The sequence below is a fragment of the Mixophyes fleayi genome, chromosome 6, assembly GCF_038048845.1.
Source record: "Mixophyes fleayi isolate aMixFle1 chromosome 6, aMixFle1.hap1, whole genome shotgun sequence".
NCBI classification, from domain to species: domain Eukaryota; kingdom Metazoa; phylum Chordata; class Amphibia; order Anura; family Limnodynastidae; genus Mixophyes; species Mixophyes fleayi.
The window spans coordinates 101,311,334-101,332,124 of record NC_134407.1 but is presented as its reverse complement, the minus strand read 5'-3'; the positions used below and the strand labels follow the sequence as shown (position 1 = coordinate 101,332,124).

The 20,791-nt window shown below is 38.9% G+C and overlaps 1 protein-coding gene across 11 annotated transcripts in view; it reads right to left on the bottom strand.

Annotated features, from left to right (window-relative positions):
• The window catches only part of ZMIZ1 (zinc finger MIZ-type containing 1), a 292,396-nt gene that overhangs the window by 187,347 nt on the left and 84,258 nt on the right, over positions 1 to 20,791 (bottom strand). For all 11 annotated transcript variants that reach the window (XR_012693403.1, XM_075217109.1, XM_075217108.1 and 8 more), the window contains one exon: positions 12,848 to 12,927. The gene's annotated coding sequence lies outside the window, so the exon portion shown is untranslated. The remainder of the gene's footprint in view (positions 1 to 12,847; positions 12,928 to 20,791) is intronic.

Below are 20,791 nucleotides of genomic sequence, written 5' to 3'. Positions count from 1 at the left end.
AGCTGCGAGTAAAAAAAAAAAAAAAAAACAGCATTAAAATTACTGTAATAATGTGCATCAATTACCGTAGTAACGATAATGATGCGCACCCCACTTTGATTTTAGAATTCAAATTTCCACCATAGATATAAAAACTATATATAAAATTTCACACACACAGGCTTATATCCTATGCACAAGCAGATTTTCAGATTACCACACAACTTTGTTAGGCTTATTGCTATGATTTCTATTACACCATATGACCCTCCCTCCTATTCTAGTGTTATCACAGGCAAACAGTAAGAACTCCCCTTTACAAAAGTCTCTCTTGCTAGGCCATTATTACAGAGGCCAGTTTTTGTCGACAATCCCAGATAACAAGCATCCATGAACATATCTTTTGCATTTAAGCAGCTTTTGTTGTGCTTCTACTCATTTCAGGGGCCAGGTGGGGTTTCTCCTGTGCCCACTGATCGGCCATAAAATGATATAATACCTGTAAAGAAAACCAGGACTATGGACATTACATTTAAATAGTGTGACCGACCTAAACACAGACAGTGTCATCAGAGGCATAGAATAACATTACTTTGCTTAGAAGCATAAGGACAATGTGAATTAACTTGTATAATCAATTAGCAATTTCAGATATGCCCACATTAATGCACTGCAGCCCTCTAAAAATGATTAGAATTAACAGATCCTGGAACTTACTATTTGGGACCCTAGTACAATAATGAGTTATCATAAATATACTCCTGTCAGCCTCAGTGACTAAATCTGCTGGGTTAACAATGTTAACCCTTAGCAATGGAGGCCCATTTTCAGCCAGACAGTCGCCTATGTGTCAGAGTAGAAACTTTATTGACCAGGGTGGAAAGCAAACCCAATTTCTGATGTCTAGAGCAGATTGTGGTGGTGGGGCTCATGATCAATACAGTCATGGCCAAAAGTGTTGAGAATGACACAAATATTATTTCTCACAAAGTCTGCTGCCTCAGTTTTATGATGGCATATTGCATATACTCCAGAATGTCATGAAGAGTGATCAGATGAATTGCAATTACTTTCAAAGCCACTCTTTGCCATGACAATGAACTTTATCCCAAAAACAACATTTCCACTGTATTTCAGCACTGCCATAAAAGGACCAGTTGACATGACATCTAGTCAGTGATTCTCTCGTTAACACAGGTCAGAGTGTTGACGAGCACAAAGCTGGAGATCACTCTGTCATACTGATTGAGTTAGAATAACAGACTGGAAGCTTTAAAAGGAGGGTGGTGCTTGAAATCATTGTTCTTCCTCTGTTAACCATGGTTATCTGCAAGGAAACACGTGCAGTCATCATTGCTTTGCACAAAAAGGGTTTCACAGGCAAGGATATTGCCACTAGTAAGGTTGTACCTAAATGAACCATTTATTGGATCATCAAGAACTTCAAGGAGAGAGGTTCAATAGTTGTGAAGAAGGCTTCAGGGCGCCCAAGAACACCCAGCAAGCACCAGGACCGTCTCCTAAAGTTGATTCAGCTGCAGGATCGGGGTAACCTGTGCAGAGCTTGCTCAGGAATGGCAGCAGGCGTGAGTGCATCTATACTCACAGTGAGGCGAAGACTTTGGCATATGGCCTGGTGTCAAGAAGGCCAGCAAAGAACCCTACTTCTCTCCAGGAAAAACTTCAGGGATAGACTGATATTCTAAAAAAGGTACAGGGATTGGACTGCTGAGGACTGGGGTAAAGTCATTTTCTCTGATGAATCCCCTTTCAGATTGTTTGGGGCATCTGGAAAAACGCTTGTCCGGAGAAAGAAAGCCCACCACAATGTAGGGAACGTATATGAGCGCTACCATCAGTCCTGTGTCATGCCAACAGTAAAGCATCCTGAGACCATTCATGTTTGGGCTCACTCACAAATTTCCTTAAGAGCACAGCCATGAATAAATAATGGTTCTATAACATCCTTCAAGAGCAACTTCTCCCAACCATCCAAGAACAGTTTGGTGATGAACAATGCCTTTTCCAGCATGATGGAGCACCTTGCCATAAGGCAAAAGTGATAACTAAGTGACTTGGGGATAAAAACATCAAAATTTTGGGTCCATGGGCAGTAAACTCCCCAGACTTCAATTCCATTGAGAACTTGTGGTCAATCCTCAAGAGACGGGTGGACAAACAAAAACCCACAAATTCTGACAAACTCCAAGCATTGATTAGGCAAGAATGGGCGGCCGTCAGTATGTGGCTCAGAAGTTGATTGATAGCATGCCAGGGCGAATTTCAGGTCTTCAAAAAGAAGGGTCACACTGCAAATATTGATTATTTGCATAAACTATGTAATTGTCAATAAAAGCCTTTGACACTTATGAAAGGCTTGTAATTTTACTTCAGTATACCATAGCAACATTTGCCAAAAATGTCTAAAAACACTGAAGCAGCAAACATTGTGAAATCAATGTGTGTCATTCTCAAAACTTTAGGCCATAACTGTATACCCTATATAATCATCATCTATTTATAAAGTGCCACTAATTCTGCAGCACTGTACAGAGAACTCATTCTCATCAGTCCCTGCCCCCATTGGAGTTTACAATTTAAATCCCCTACCTTACACACATACACAGACAGACCGAGAGAGACTAAGGGCAATTTAATAACAGCCAATTAATGTCCCAGTATGGTTTTGGAGTGTGGGAGGAAACCAGAGCACCCAGAGGAAACCCACGCAAACACAGGGAGAACATACAAACTCCTCACAGATAAGGGCATGGTCGGGAATCGAACTCATGACCCCAGTGTTGTGAGACAGAAGTGTGAACAACTAACAATTGAACACTGAACACTCTGCATTTGGCATAAAGCTGTCATTAAATCTTGCAGGACCCCATTTGATGAGGCATATAATACAGTGGTCACAATTCTGCTGTTTCCTTTCTGATCTACAAAGCAGTAGAAGAGACCGACCCTGCTTGAGCCCACCACAATGTAGGGAACGTATATGAAGCATGCAGGTAAGTAGTTCTTTGTTTAATCTATGGTTTTTCATTTTTTACCTCCCATATTATTAAAAAAGGGAAAAAGCCGTTATAAGCCAACTGACACATTGGGTTAACTAAAGATGGCCATACACATGCCGATCAGCCCAATCCAGGGCCCAAATAGCTGAACTATTCGCGAAGTCAAACAATGGCTGCAGACAAAGTCTGGCTAAATTTATTATCTAAAAGTTCCTGTTCAAATGTTAATTGGGATCGGTGGTCACATGTACACAGATATTTGGAGTCAACTGGATCTAAGGGGACTCAACTGGTGGTCATAATCGCACCTTTACTCTCATGTGCTCTAATTGTCATTACTTTTTTGATGTATGAGCAGCCTTTTCCAAAATGCCACCCCAAAACAGTTTTTTTGCTACAAAAGTTTTGGGATTTTCTATTGCTGCTTTTTCACTCCGTTACGGGTAACATGATCTTACAAGATTTATAAACCTTAAATTAATCATTACCTTCCATTCCTAATATAATCACACCTTGTAGATCAGAGCTTCCAAGAGTTGCTCTGATGGGGTATCACTGTTACACTGTGGCAGCAGGGGCTCTCATCATTCTCTGGTTAATCAAATGTGCAATAGTGCACTAAGCTGACCAGGTTAAAATGCCCTTTACAATTTTGTGTACCAGGAGGAGGCGTTAGGGAAAGTGACAGCACTGCAGCGTATAATGACAATGGCAAGCTAATTAATCAGTTGTTAGAGTGCAGCCTTCATCATACAGATAGCTGATCAGCTGAAGATGAGCCCCGTTATGTGGTTATGCTGTTACTAAAGCAGGGCTTGTCAATGAATCGCTGCACAACAGGGAAAATAGAATGGAGGCAAGTATTTTATGGCAGGTATAGAAAAACCTATTATTTTATTGAGCTTCTATAAAAAGGTGTTATTTCAGCATACACTGACCATTGTTTTGGTCTCTATATCGTGATCCCCTCATCTCCTTCTATAGCCCGCCCTGATCTCATGACTGTGTGACACTTATTTCAAATTACAACAGCAGCTTGGGATGCAACATTTCACAGGGGTTACATCCATACTGGAATGGACCAAAAACTACACAGACAGCAGACAAAGTGGAGACACAATCGCAGAAAATGTTGTCCTATGTTTGCTCATGGAGATATCAAAGCTATATTGAGCATATACATTGCCTTGCAAGTGCTACAGTTATGCAATGAAAAAGTGTGATGTTCCACGGCCTTTAATGCTAGCATAATTTTTCAATTGAAGTTTCCAAATATTGGGTAACGCTTAAGTCGTTTAAAGCAGAGCTGGTTAAGATACTTCCTTAGGCAAATTTACATGCATGAGGACAAAACTGAGAAGCTTGCTTTACAGCAACACCTCGCAAGCCGTAAGTGCTTGAGTTTGTTTTACTCTTCACATGTTAGTCAAATAATAAAGGTATCATTCTACTTCTAACTGCAATCACATTTCGATAATGCACTATGAGACTCAAAAGGACCCGACTGTTTGCAGCATTAACATTTATCAAAGACATCCAAACCCTTATATTAGGAGTGTAAAGCTTGGCAGGACAGGAGTGATGAATCCAGCATTATAGGAGGTGACACAATGCAGGCTGTAAGGCGGCTTACAGAAATATAACCTAGTGGTGTACTAGGCCTTCAGCGATACATCCCTCACTGTATTTCCATGATATGTTCCTGAGATTTTGGCGATTCCATTAACGCAAAGAGCGGATTAAAAAAAAAAAAAAAAAAAGAAGACATGTCCCCAAATAACTTGAGCTAACTGAAACCTATATATATAAAGCTAAGTACATTACAGCATATATCTGGAGGTACCACCTTATTCTTATTGCAAGGTGAAGAGTTAAAATGTATTTTGGTATTGAATGGGTTAAATCTCCCAGCCCCCATTCCAATATGCCAGCGGTTCTTCGATTGATTTCATTCCTGTGCATTGATCCTGGCTGCATTTGCATGCTGAACAAATGCTACATACAGACAAAGCTGCACGAGAACAAAATACCAATAAAAACAAAACCGTAAAGATAACACAATAATAATTGTCTGCAGGAGAAGCCATTACAAGCGAATGCGCAACACTTCATGAATATAAATTGCTGTCAAGGTGGGGGTAGCACCTATTAAAATGCCCTTAACCTGCACAAACCACTGGTATGCTGAGCGACCAACTGGGGAGATCACATCCTTTCTTATCTCTCATAGGATAAATACAATTATACAGCTCTTAAATCCATTTTCAATCACCGTTCACCTAATTTGAGCTCAAAGCCAAGACCACCATACACACATCTGGTAATGCCCCTCCTGATAAAAGGCCATGTGTATAGGTCTGGAAACGTTTACATTCAAAAGTCTAGGATGGGGAAATATGGACAGTGTAATATAAAACATCCCATTGTTTGATGGAATGCAAGAAGAGCAGCGATAAGGGAAGGTAGTTGTTGAATTTCTATGCAGGCACATGCGTCACAACCTGCCATTAAATGTAAAAGTCTCCTGTGTACAGGTTGTGATGTCCAGATGTTCTTGCGGTGCACTGTGCATGTTTATATACATGATTATATAGAAGGAGTACACACAGGCTTAGCATGTCAACACACTTAGACAAAGCTACAGAATGTGTCTGACGCTTTATAAACAATGCAGAAAACAATGTTGTTAACTCACTAAAAAAGTCAAAGGTTTACAAGTATATCTGCAGAGACTGATTTGTGGTTCATATGGAGAGAACAAATGCCAAAGTGTTTTGCTCTTTTAAACAGCAGGTAAAATACTTTGTAATTGGTTCTCCGTTGTTAAAGGAGTCAAAATAGACTCCTCATAAATTGTGTTCATTTTGCATTTTTTATTTTTTTGTTTTCCCACATACTGTATGTAATGTACTGTTTTTTGCATTTGTATTGTTTGACTATTTTTCATTTTTTGAGTATGTCACAATACAAACTTTAAAGTCATAAGAAATTAAAATATTAGGCAGAAAACTGCAGTTTATTGTGATGCACTGTTGTGTTTATGTTTCTCTCTGAAATAGAAGTCTATTAGACAAATGTCTGACCAAATAATACAGGTCCAGTAGCTTGGCAATTTGGATAAATGTTCAAGACCGCCGATAGAAATTTCAGGACCCATACAGCAACTTCTAAAGGCCCGTTCCATAGCCAAAGTGGGCAAGGTCACACCAGATTAATGGCTCATTCCGTTACAAAGGCATGCCCGGGTTCTGATACTCATCACACGTGTAAATGGCCAGGTATGAAACAAAAAGTGCTTTTCTTATTTTGTAAGAAACTAATAACCAGAGTAATAATTAATAGCGCTCAGTACTGGGGCCATGGCTTTAATTGTAATCAGGGCACTATTTATAGGAGTTTGTAAGCAAGGTTTCAGACCTAACAGTTGAGGTCAGATTTTGATCATTCAAAATAGCTTAGTTGACCACACAGTTTCCAACACTTGACTATTTTGGAAAATTGAAAAATCAAAAACAAAAAACACGTGCATGTGTAGATACGATTTCAAACATGTCAACCAATTAAAGATGTCGTCCAACGTTCGGATCCAAAATCACTTTAACCTTTAATAGTGTGATTAGCAAGAAATGATGTAACAGAACCACGTAACAGTGGATGGACTCTTACATTTGCAGTTATTATGAATATAGTATGCATGGAACTTTAGGGGTAAAATTAAATAAATTTTGGCCTATTAATAATAATGCAATAGCCTTAAATTGGTATTACAGGAGACAGATTCCAATGTATTTGCACACACACAGGAGCCAGAATGATCACATTTGTAATTGCCATCAGTAATCTCTGTACGTTTCGCTTTCTTACAAAGCATATGCCATGAGTTCTGTACACAAACACACGTACACAGAGAGCAGAAGAAAAACAGAATGTTCCCGTTAGGGGAATGTTCTTATGACAGAATTATTTTCCTGAGGAAAGAACACGCTGTCACAGCCCTTGCCAGTCGCAGACAGCCAGTGACTAGAGCTGAACCCCTGGGCTCCTGCACCATGATTTTTTAGGGTGGATAAACAAATAGGGCAGGAGCTTGAAAGACATTTTAACATGTTTGTTGCCATACCAGTGAAGACTAAGGAGTGAAGAAGAACAATCATATTTGTGACAGTAAGGATTGATCAAGTTCTCAGCTAATTTAATGTAAAATACAACATAGAAAAAAGGTAAACAAAAAAATAGATTACATGAAAAATCAGATTTGCAATTTACATATAGTAGATTAAAACCTAGGTGAACCCTGGATAGCATTTATACTGTGGTTACCTTTATTAAGGTTTACCGGTGTGCTGTATGCCTAATCAGTCACACCACTCATATACTCTTGGTTCCACTTTGAGTTAAAATTTTACATGCAGCTACATACCCCAGTCCATTACAGCAAACAGCAAGATGCTCTCCCCAAGGTCATTAGCTGACATAGCAATTACCCTCAAGTCACTATCACTTCCAAGAATTAGTTTGTAAATGCCAGGTCCGTGTACAAAAAAAGTTTAAAAAGGTAAAAAAAAAAACACAGGAAAAATCATCCATTGTTTGCACAGACTACTCACAAACACCAAATTTCATAAACCACAAGAACACCATTCACAAAAATAAACTCTGTAGTCCTACTCATTTAAACATGCACAAATGATCTAAAGCAGGAACAACGTCCCAAAGTGACTTTTCTACATTTAAATTCTTATGTGAGAACTGCTACACAACATCTAAACAATAATTATTCTGTTATAAACAACAGAATATATCGTTCTACATATGTGTACTTGAGACAAGTGGGAAGAGTAAGTTGGTGCAGTTTTGTGGATAGCCCTATATGTTAGTGGAAGAATATTATATTGGATTCAGTAAAAAACAGGCAACCAATCTAGACACTGACAAGAGTGGCTCAGCAGAGGAAGAACGATTTGCAAGGAAAATCAGTCTGGTTGCTGCATGCAAGATAGATCGCATGGGTGAGAGTCTTTTTATGGGAAGACCAGTAAGGAGAGAATTGCAATAGTTAATGCAGGAAATCCGTGGACAAATGCAAGTTTTCGCAGTGTCTTGTGTAAGATATATGTGTATTATGGAAATATTTTTTAGATGCATGTCAATGTGCGGATCTAAGGATAGTTCTGAGTCAAGGATCACACTAGATAGCGAGCTTGCGGGGTGGGATTTATGGTCATGTTGTCAACAAAAACAGAAATGTCAAAAAGAAAGATTTAAAGCGTTTGAGTTGGCCAGAGGACATCCAAGATGAAGTGGCATAAAGAGAGTCAGTATCGTGGGACAACACAGATGGCGAGAGATCAGGAGAAGATAGATACATTTGGGTATCATCCACATAGAGATTATACTGAAATCCAAAGCTTTTAGTTTTCCAGGAGAAGTGGTGTAGATAGAGAATAGCAGAGGACCTAGGTCTGAGCCTTGTGGTACGCCTACTGATAATGGAAGTGGAGCAGGGGTGGATCCAGAGAAATTAATACTGAAAAAAACGATTAGGTAGGATGAGAACCAGGGTAGGACAGTGTCTTGAAGACCTAGGAATTGTAGTGTTTGTATGAGAAGAGAGTGGTCACAGGAGACAGGGATATACTGATTTCTAAGGGTATAGGCTCAAGACGATAGGAGGTAGAGTAGAATGATAAGAAGAGAGTAGATACTTCATCTTCATGTGTGAGATCAAATGAAGAGAGGGTGTCAGAGTGCTGGGAAGGAATTGAGACGATTGCTTGTTGAGGAAGAGGATACTATTTCTAGTCTGATGTCATCACTCTTGTCCTTTTAAGTAAGAATCAAGATCCTGGGCACTCATAGTAGTTGGATGGTTTGAGATGGGAGGGTTAAGGAGAGATTTAAATGTGTTAAACAGGCATTTGGGGTTAGAAAAGTGATCATAGATGCAGAGCCGGATTTAGACCACATGGGACCCTAGGCAAGATACTGGTTTGGGGCCCCCTTCCTGAAAAAATCCATAGCACTATAGTTTTTAGCATAACATATACCCCTATTCAGGGGCTGGCTGGAAGACTTTAGCCCGGGGGGGCAAGCACATAGCACTGGCCCATAAGTATCGGCACATTTTGAAAAGGGTGGTCTTACCTCCAGCCCTGGGAGGGCCCTCTTGGGACTGCTGGGCCCTAGGCAATTGCCTAGGTTGCCTAATGGTAAATCCGGCCCTGGATAGATGAGAGATTAGTAGCATGTCTGTTTTGCATTGTCCAATGCATTTCAATAGGAGTGGTAGATAGAAGCATATGTGAAGAAATCAGTAGAGGTACAAGATTTATGCAGTGACGTTCTGCTTTTTGAAGATTTTGCATTACTTTAGTGTGCCATGGCTAACATCGAAGTCAACGTAAAGTATGAATATTTCCTGGAGCCACTTGATCAAGGGCTGTGCTAGGGTATGGTGAAAATGAGGTACTGCCATATCAGGGGAGGAGAATGTAGAGATTGGGGAGAGAAGGTGTTGGAGAGAGCTAGATAACTGTTGAAGATTAATAAAGTGAAGATTTCTGGGGAGGCTTGGTAGAGTTTGACAGCAGAGAGTTTAAAAGTAGTGGGGGTGAGCGCATAGCTGATAAGGTGATGATCCAAGAGGAGGACCAAGAAGCACTAGTATTATCATAGTGAAATATTTATTGAATTTGATTCCTACATATTTTTGTCCTTTAAATTCTTGGTTAGTTGTGGGAATTATGGTTTATCATTCTAAAATGTCAACAGTAACGGTGGTGGAACCACATGCCCCATACTTGTGGCTTCTGTAAGAGACTTACCTGTCCGTGTTCCATGATCTCAGCCGCTGCTCTGTTCTTCCAGGCGGCGAGGCTGCGGTCATGTGACTAAGGATCAGGGAATTTGAATTCTTCTCCTATATCTAGCACGCTCTGACACACTGCCTGTGTTAGAGCAACAAGTTATCACTTGGAGTCTGGCTCTCTCTCTGCTGCTTTCTGGTGGTGCCCTCTATATGACCTCTGGCTTGTAAGACCACTGCTTCTGGACCCTCTGCTGCCTGTGTATCCGACCCGGTTATCCTTGTTGACTACGCTGTTGCCTGTGTACCTGTGTATCTGACCCGGCAATCCAAATTGACTACGCTGCTGCCTGTTTTCCTGTGTATCTGACCCGGCTACCCATTCAGGCTACTCCACTGTCTGAGCATCAGTGTATCTGACTCTCCAGGGTGTGGTGTATCCTCAGTGTATCCGACCCGGTGACTCTCCAGGGTGTGGTGTATCCGACCCGGTGTTCCACTGTATGTAGCTTGGATTCTTCTGAGTGTGCTGTGCTGCTTCAGCTAACCAATCCCACCCTACTGTGCTGAACTACACTACCTCTACAGAGTCTACTCTTTATCTTCCCAGATCTCTTATCTACCATCCATCATCTATGACGTCAGTGGGCTACCAAGGGCTGCAAAATCCATCCCGCCTTGCGGTGATTCTTGGTGATGACTGGTGGGTTCGTTAGACCCCGCACCTTGGGAAGTCCTGCTGTGTACATAAGTGGCTCCCAAATCACTCGGACACGATATTAGAGGAAAAATAGAAGGACGATTTATTCTGCAGAACATGATTAAATACAGCACGGCCCCGTAACGATAGCAGGTCCAACAAGTGAGGAAATCAGTTCAAATAAATTCAGTGAGATATGTTCCACAGCGCATCTCTGGCAGAGCATCACCTCTTGGCCAAAAGTTAGTCACACACGTACAGCTCCCAGGGTAGCCTCTTTTATCACCTCCTAATCCCACCTTGGGAACTGCCTGCCCAGGGAAGTTGCAAAAGGTCTCGATTGGTGGGCTGCTTACACTATCCAGTCCCCTCCCCTACCTCCCCAGGTGTCTTCCATCAGGTGACCCCTGCTGAGTCTGGCTCCTGGCTGGCTGTAGAGCTCACTAGTGGACAATAGGGAGCAAACAGAAAGAACAATGGTAGCTCAATTCACCCAACTCCTGAGTGTTCCCTGTGGAGGTGGAATTTAACCCCTGAAGTACTTTTCCAAGGAGATGTTATAGTTACATCACTGATACTTCCTGATAACAACATGGCTAAAAAGTGCAGTTCAAGTATGGATTAGATTAAGGGGTTGTAACACCATACACCATGCCCGTTGCTTTATGCCTGCGTTAACACTGACTAATAGGAATTTCCTGTGAGACGTGACAGCTTCATACTGATCCAAACAGCCAGACACCATGTGCACTGTCATGCAGCCCCAACAGAAAGAGGCGTTTTATTGTGCAATAAATATTGAAAAATAGGCAACTTTCCTGGGACAAATCTTCAAAACCCCAGTATCTGGAAAATAGGGACAGTTGGCAACTAAGTATTTATTGTAGATCTGTGTGAACAAACATGGTGATCACATTATTCAGTGATTGAAAATCATCTCATAAAAAAACAAGGTGATCCAAAAGCAGCTATTTGGTGTTTAGTAATTAACTGTTTGCGATCAAGCGACTAGAATTCTCCCCTATAGCAAAGCCCTAAAAAATACATAAGAGGTAAGGATTCTCTGCAGACACACAATAGCACACTGATGTATCTTTAGAAAAGAGAACAGCGTAGTGTAAAAGTGTAAAAACGTACTATCATAATACAAAGACTTATGATCACCTTTCTTTCCTTCACTGGGTGAAAACACATTCTAATCTCCAAAGACAGGCCTACCCTCTCAAGGACAGGCAACATAAGAAGCTTCTTCCTCGGAAGGTTTTGGCACCAGGATATTCAAACTCTTTCGAGGAGCAGAAGCACTCCACGTGATTACATCCTTTCAAAGCTAATAACAGGGCACAGAAGCATGTATGGTAAGGTGGCAGAATTAAATGCATGCAAAGTAAGGCAAGATTATACAGCTGCCAATGTATTGCAAAACAAGAAAGGTGCACATATTCTCCCTGTATAGACAGACACACAAGAAAAGAAAAAATAATTTTACAGTGCTAAGTTCAGGGATGTGTTGAACACTTGCTGCTCATTGTTGTATGAAGAATGTAAATACCGGCGTTGTAACCACTTCAATGTAGGATCACATTATTTCAAAGGGTGAATGCACATAAACAGAAACAGACAGGGGTGTGCAAGTCCAGATAGAGAAGGATCTCTAGGAATAAGAAACTTCCAGGAATTAAATAATGCTGGTCATCCTGAAAACGGCATTACTCATCTGCATTTTAGACTTTGATCAAATGTGAGTACAATAAAAACCTTCTATTTTACATTTATTTACAGAAGATATTTTCTATCATACACACCTTTGAAAATGGTAACTCAAGCTATACATTTCACATTATTTTGACTACATTCGAGGTTGATTGTTTACAAGTGATTGTCACACTAAGATCAGAGGCAGTAATGGTCAAATGTGACAAAACAGAAATTGACAAGCAAATACAAAAAATATCTTAAACCCTTATTCTAGAATTAACCAAACTAAAAGCTTATATGCAAAATTATTAGTTTAAAAGGGAGTACTAAACAGGTGAAAACCTTGTGTTGCTGGCAGATACTGTGGTTTTCTAACAAAGCACAAAGGTGCAAATCTGCAGTAAAACCACAGCAATCAGACATTTGCTTTAATAGTCAATCTTGCACTAGACGGAGAAAAATTAAAATCTGAGTGCCGCAGGAAACACATTTGCACCTCTCTGTAATGTTTTCATAACTAACATTTTTATTATTAAAACAAATGTGAGGGAGCATGCATAACACTATAACTAAAATAGTTTCTTGCCTAAAATTTGTATTGCTAAACCCAGACTTGAGAAGTGTATATAATTTCATGGTGCTTACCGGCGTTTGAGTATCTGTCCTGCCCTACATGGGTGACTTGTGAAGTCTTGCAACCGAAGATCAAAAACATACAGTGTGTCCTAAAAAGTGAACAGACAGATTTACAAATTTCAATTGAAGATATAATTTTTTACAAATTAAGTTAAAATAATTATTTCAAGAAGCTCTTATTTGGTGCACTAAAGCTGGTCACACAGTCAGATAGTTGTCCCACCTGTCCATACACAAGGGTGGCCAAACTGGATGAGGCACATGGGCAAATTGGCCAAACCACTTCAGACATCAATGGGGAATGTAAGCATGTTTGGAAGATGACTGGAGACCAACAGTTGTCATCTTTCAATGACAGGATTTTTGGGCATTGTGATCATACCGGGGCCACGCACAATGAGACAGGATGGCACAGTGGTTAGCACTGCTGCCACACAGGTCTGGGATCCTTATTCAATTCCAACCAGGTTTTGTGTCGGTTATACTCTTACATTCCAAAAACATTCTTGTAGGTTCACTGGTCTCTGACAAGCAAGTGTGTGGGTGTGTGTGTGTGTTCCAATGGGTAGTGACTGATGTGAGGGATTACATATTCTCTGTACAGTGCTGTATAATATGATTGGTGCTATATAATAAATGATAGCAACAATAGTATGGGGCCAAATGCTCAATATTGCACCATATGTCTCGCATTAAACATTGCTCTATTCTGGCAACCTTTTAAACACTTCTCTTTGCATTCTGCACAGTCAGACTAAAGCATAACAAACAATATCTAAGAAAGATGAATTTACAAATGCAAGCGCATGAGTGTAAATGCAGAAGCTGGAATAAAAAAAACCTAGCATAAACAAAGAACAAACAGTACAAGTTGAGAGGTTTTTAAAAATAATTTGCAAGTTCTGTAGGACAAAAAGAAAAAAAAACAAACTATTGGCACAATCATGCACTTGAAGGTATAGCCACAGTCAGTGCACATTTCTACAGCTCATGAGTCATGAAACATCAAGAAACAGAACATTTGATTTCAAAAGGTATATATTCAACCCAGAAACGCCTACACCTGTGCTGTGTTGCCGACTCTTCAGAATTCTACAACTACTTCCAATCTGCCACAGAAGCCAAGTTCGTTTAAAAATGTTTACATTTTTTTGCCAAATTATCAAAACAATTTGAATTAGGACATCAATTCTTGTTGCAATTTATTTTCAAAGGGATTTAATTATATTGATATTCCAAGCCAAATCTATTTTTCAAGTCAGAGTCTGTGTACAGAGAGATAAAGAGAAGAGGAGCAGTTCTGGATACACGGGAGAAAAGTTAAGTTAAATAGATACAGTGAATATGATGTCAAGAAACGCAGCAGGATTTTGTTTCCCTGCCAAGTGTCTATAATCAATTACTATTTCTACTACAGTGACTTTTAAATATTACCTAAAACAACAGAAATATAGAGGAAAGGGGGAGGTAAGGAGCAAGTGGATAGTGATTATGGAACAAAGGAAAGGAGCCAGTATAGAATCAGGGCACCAGAAAAATGGGAGATACGACAAAGGGGAAGTGGAAAAAAGGGAAATTAGCCAATGGAATCATGCTTTGGACCAGTGAAATATGAATAAACCAGAGAGTGAGTCATTTCACAGAGCAGAAGAGAAGCTGGCGACAATAGAGTGAGACAAGGTAAAATAAAAGAACCACACTGTGCACAATTTCTCATGCTTATATTTCAAGTGATACTTTCTGTGTTTTGATTGATAGTGAAAAAGCAAAAGACACAGCTATAAAAATTGTGGCAGGTATAAAGGATTTCTGAGTTTTGTACACCATGGCATGACCTGATCAATGCAACAGCCCAGACAGAAGAAACGTCAAGATGAGCTACACCAAATTAACACAGCAGAGATGTGATGGGATCTGAGTAGAGCACACTGTGATAAACAGTCCACAGATTGATCAGATTGAAGAAGCTTTAAAGCATTTTCTGCTGCCAATGTCTACTCTCTTTTATGGGTTAAAGTTGCAAGCCAAAAATGAATGTGCTGTAATTGCAGTAAAGTAAATATCATAAAACAGAATAGTTGACACGTGTTTGTCAAGTCAGCACACTCCCTGTGTCCCTACCTAGGCAAGGCCTTGGCTATAACAGGAAGGTCATGTTAATACCAGTGTTAAGCAGCTCTTGGCTGCATAATGGTGCCAAGAAACACATGGCTGTCCCCTCTTGGTCCTGTGGTGCAACAGTCAGCTGCTTTCCACAGCTGTCAGAACACAGAGATCCCGACAAAACAAAACAAATCTTTTCACATTTTTTTTTTTAATTAAAGAACAAGTCCATTTTTGTAATTTATCTTTGCCCCACAAGTGTTATCCAACAACAGGTAAGATTGTCTCTACAATAAAATCATGCAGAGAGCTGTCTGCTTCTACCGAGTACTATGGGTAAAGTGCCTCCCTCTGCCAGTGCCAACAGCTATTGTTGACAACACAAACTGGACTTGGGGCTACTGTTATTAAGAAGATATACAAAGTTCGGTATAGTTTCCCACTAAATGTGGCAAGCCTACTCACAGCATGAAACGCTTGCAGCAGCACTGGGCAAGTGGGATCCCAAGTAAATGCTGCATGTGGGAGGTATGTAAAATAGGCCGGGACTTGAGCTGAAGAAATAGAACACGGACCATCATTATTAATCAGATCACAAGAACATAGCATACTGAAGCAAGTTGACTAAGCAAATACATATAACAGACTGAGGTACTCGACTTGTGACATAGAAATAGAAGTGCTAATCCTCAAGATATATAATAACACAAAAAGGCAAAATAGGAGATTGTGTTTCTAAATGAAACTCCGAATGTTGGTGGCTGAAATGAAAATGATTTATACTTTCACCAGTCTGATCTAAGATTTTTCACCTGTAGATCCACAGATCTATACTTAAAACCCAAATTATATAACATGATCTCATACAATAGTTAATAAAGGCATCTGAAGATGTAGAGGGCCACAAAATAGAATTGTTGGGGCGTATGAAAAGCCAGCTCGTTATTTATACCAATATAACTGAAAAAAACAGAAGCACCCCTCTCTCTCTATATACACACACACACACACACACAAAAAGATATATACATATATACACACACACACACACATATATACATACATATATACATACACACACACACACATACATGCACGTTAAATAAATACTGTGAAAAGTCATGGTTCTCTCACATGACACTAACAAGGATAATAAGGGGGAGGAGGGTGATTTGGATCCAGCTGTTGCCTTCACTTCTGATTAAGTCAAATATGTTTCATGTGTCAATAGTAGCAAAAGGGTTAAAGGAAGAGGTGGGTGACAGAAGAGTGAACCTGACACTGAAAAGAACTAGGCACAAAGCTGTGATCCAGGAGCAGTGAAATTAAAAGGAAAGACCTGTAATCTATCACTCCTGACATCTGTTAACTCCAGCGGGGTGGGCGCCAATCAATACTGGCTGACAGCCAATGCAGAGGAGCTGGCAGCAGGAGAGAGAAAAAGTGGACAGAAAATAAAATTCATATTCAAGTCAAAAAGTGTCTGGTGAACAATCAACTAGAGGGAAGAAAAACAAACAAACAATCACAATGATAATGACAATTTAAAATAAATAAAAAATCTCCTGTATATCACATGAGCAAATGAATGAAATTAACAGAGGTAGAGCAACCAATTATATGTGAAAAAAATGTGTGAATAAGGGCTCCTGACCTCTTTTCTTAAAATATATGCAAAAAGATTGTTTAGAAGAAGTAATTATTGTTCGTCTGTATATTGTGGCTCCATAATAGAAATTTGTTATTACGGTCCAGAGATATCAGCATAATGTACAACACAGATGTGACCTATGAAATAAGAGAATTTACAAATGCAAAATCTAAGTCACAACCTATATATAATATAAATGTCTAGTGGCGTGTGTTAGTCTGTCTGTCTGGAAAAAATAAAACCAAGCTGCAGCGCCACCTGCTGGGCGGAGTTATACACTGACCTACTAAATTCTTAGTGTGTGTGGGGAAAAAAATTCAGAAAGGGCTGAAATTTGGTATACTAAGATGTTTTTAATTTGTTAATTGTTAAAAGTGTTTATAAAGATTTCAAAAAATATATATATATATTTCTTGAAGGAGAAGTGACAGTTGGGAGTGGTTGGTGGTTGCCGGGGATGACAGTGCGGAGTGGTTGGTGGTTGCCGGGGATGACAGTGGGGAGTGGTTGGTGGTTGAGGCCTGGGCTATGGCACAAATGCATGACAAGAACCTTTTTAACACCTTAAGTAGCTTAATTTGACTAGAATGCATGAGTATCATGCACGGGTTAATATATATATATATATATATATATATATATATATATATATATATATATACATATATATATATATATATACATATATATATACATATATATATATATATACACACACATATGCACACACGCACACTAATTTATAGAACAAGACCTACCAAAACATAAAGAAACATCGGTAGACATTACTATGGAAATATTGTTCACATAAAAATACTGTGGGAAAAGCAGAAAAACGTTATATACTGCGATGTACAAAAGTCAACATATGTTTATGGCCCATTCAAAGCTCAGAACTCGATCCCTTTAGAAACCTGTGGAAGGAAGTAAAGAGGGCTGTGCACAGGACAGGAGATCCCCTTGCAACTTAATGGACTTTGAACTTTTTTACATGTAAAAGTAGGATAGAATTGAAAAGTCCAGGTTGGCAAAATTGAAAGAGACTTATTTAAAAAGACTCACTGCTATAATAAAAGCAAGAGGTGCGTCCACTAAGTATTTGTGATTTGAGGGTGTACACACGTATGCAACCAATGTACTGTATGTTTATTTTCCCTTTTTCCTACAAAAAAAATAAATGTCTGTTTTTCACTTGAATTGTCTTGCAAGATTTCATTAAAGGTGAGAAAAGGGCTGTCATGATTGATCTTGATTTCAGACTTTAAAACCACAAAAACTTTCAATTTCAATAAGTGTGTAGACTTTTATATCCACTGTAAATGCATACTACATATTTTCATACACCTAAAAGGACAGTGAATTGTACAAGAAAAACAAATTCTTAATCACAAGCTTCCTCAAATTGAGAGAGAGACCAATTCTAAAGCTTTTTCTTATTCAATCATTAAGAAACTATTTAGTATCTTTAGCCTTCATATTGCTAAGACACACCTAAGTAAATTGTAGAGCAATGAGTTGCATTCACATATCACAATGACTTGACTGAAGTCCATTTGTGTACAATGAAGAGTATTTCAATGAATTTCAAAATAACTACACCTGTTTGTGAGAGGTATTGCTGTTTGCAAGTGCATTTCCACACAAGAGCTTCATCGTGAAGCTCAAACAGCATTCAAAGCAAATCTGAGAAAAGGCACCAATCGGTAAGAATATGAGAAGATTTCAAAGACTTTCAATACCACCTGTCAAAAAAAATAATATGGCACACTTTGAATTTCTCTTAAAAAAAAAATAAAAAAAAAAAATACTCCAAAATCTATGCATCCATCTATCTATACATCAGTCTATCAGTCTATGCAGGAAAATGCCAGAATTGTTTTAGGCTCCCTAACAAGTACAGTTTTCCCATGACAGATGAGAGAAACAGTCCACGACACAATAGCCAAAGCACTTGATAAACCTACACTTTATTGTAGGTGAAGTAAGATTCTATGGTACAATAAGACCAAGGGTAAACTTTTTGGCCTCAAAGGATACACACTATGTTTGGTACAAGCCCAACACTGCTTAAGTTTCTAAGAATATTATCCCAACCATGTCACATGGGTGGCTGGAATATAACGAATTAAGGATGCGTCCCCGCTTAAGGTGGACAACTTGTCAAAATAGAGGAAAAAATGGACTGAACAAGATATAGGCAAATGTTGGAAGAAAAATTGCTGCAGTGTTTAAGAGTCCTAGTACTGAGAAGATTTGTATTCCACAAGGTCATTCATGTCCAGTGGTCTAGTCAAAGCTCAAGGGGTATATTTACTAAACGGTGGGTTTCAAAAAGTGGGGATGTTGCCTATAACAACCAGATTCTAGTTATCATTTATTTAGTACATTCTACAAAATGACAGCTAGAATCTGATTGGTTGCTATAGGCAACATTTTAACTTTTTCAAACCCGCAGTTTAGTAAATCTAGGCCCAAGTTTCAATCCTATTGAGAATTTGTTCGCCAAGAAGTCCCCATCAAACCTGAGTGAATTCAATTAAGTGTCCAAAAGCTGTCAGGGACAAAGATTGCTTTTATCAAATATTAAAATAAGGTGTGACTACATATATAATCAGCTGTACGTTTTTATTTGTAAATAATTAATTGGGTTACAAAAGTATTTTGAGTTGATTAGTGGTAAAAATATCCTACAAAGCCATTTTTTATTTCCATGAAAAAAAAAAGAAGGGGGGGCTATATTTTATAGCCACTGTATGTAGAATCATTTATAGCTTTACTTATTCATATTACTTTTTTCCTCCAGTTTCAATTTGTCATGTCAGCCCCTGCAGAAGAAGAGGCAATTTAATAAACTGATTTGCTGTGGGAGGGTCAGAAGAAAAAAAGACATTACAATGCTGCACACTCCTCTTCATGCTGAACTGCCTCAATAAATGCAGCATCTTTAGTCTTTCACCTTGCTCTGCCACACGCACTATAAAAGACTACACATCCCAGCATTCATTGTGGCATATCATGCTGAAAAGGAGCAGTATGAGAGTGCACTGCTCATTCACTGCCAGCAGTGGTGAGAAGGTGACGCAAAGCATCTAATACATTTCCAGAGGCACCTGTGTGGCATTCATCTGCGACCCTTAAATAAGTTATTTTTTACCTCTTTGTCCCTCTGTTAATATCCAGTCTTGTTTTATTATGATATAGATAAATAAATGTCTATAAGTAATAAAGCAGCAGCAGATAAATGTACATTTACTTACCATCTTGAGTGGTACACTTTGACGCTCTGATTTAAGTGCATACCATCCATTAAGACAGTCAGAGGCCAGAAATCAAGCACCCTCTTCATTTTGTACAGACTGGAAGTGGCTGCTACACTGGGGTCCCAAATATCTGGAACACTCTCCTAAACATCCCATCTGAAAGTTTTCCAGTACCATTTCTGTGGTACCTCAGTGTCCAGTTTTATTTAAATAAAAATCTGAAAAACCTTGCAAAGATGCTTGTTCAACCCATAAAGGCCATCCTTTTCCTTCATCCCCACTATTTTATAAAGCCACTCACATTAAAAAAGTATAGGAATAAGTGGTTTCCAAGTTAAACATTTCCAGTGGAAAGAAAACCCCCCACCCCAAGAATTAAATGTACTCCAACCAAAACATACTTTTTTCATGCCAGAAAACCATGTACACCCTAACCAGTGTAATAAGAATATCTACTATCTCTTCTTTAAATCCCTACTGTGTATCTTAGAGTACCATACACTGTTGTGACACTTACTTATCCCACGCACCTCAAATCTTGTTATGCTCCATGTTACCATTAACCATAATATATATTAACCCTTAACATATAGTTATAGACAGAATAAATGTAGGTAGCCACAATAAAGAAATCATTCACAAGATAGAATGATTAGTTTATCACAAATAGCTATGGCAAGTATTAACTCCATTTTAATCAAATATCACATGTAACAACACACCATGTCCATTTTCAGAATGAAAAAGTATAAATATCGTTAGGAGTAACTGATAGTAATGTGCCGGTTTCTATACTTACTTTATATAGCCTTGGACTTAAAAGAGGTTAAACAAGAAGAATTTATAGGCAGCAAATGCAATCGTTTTCATTAAAAAAAAAAAAAAAGTACTGTATTTAAGTCACTAGCATTTTGTTTTGCTTTCTGGGGGGAAAGGGGG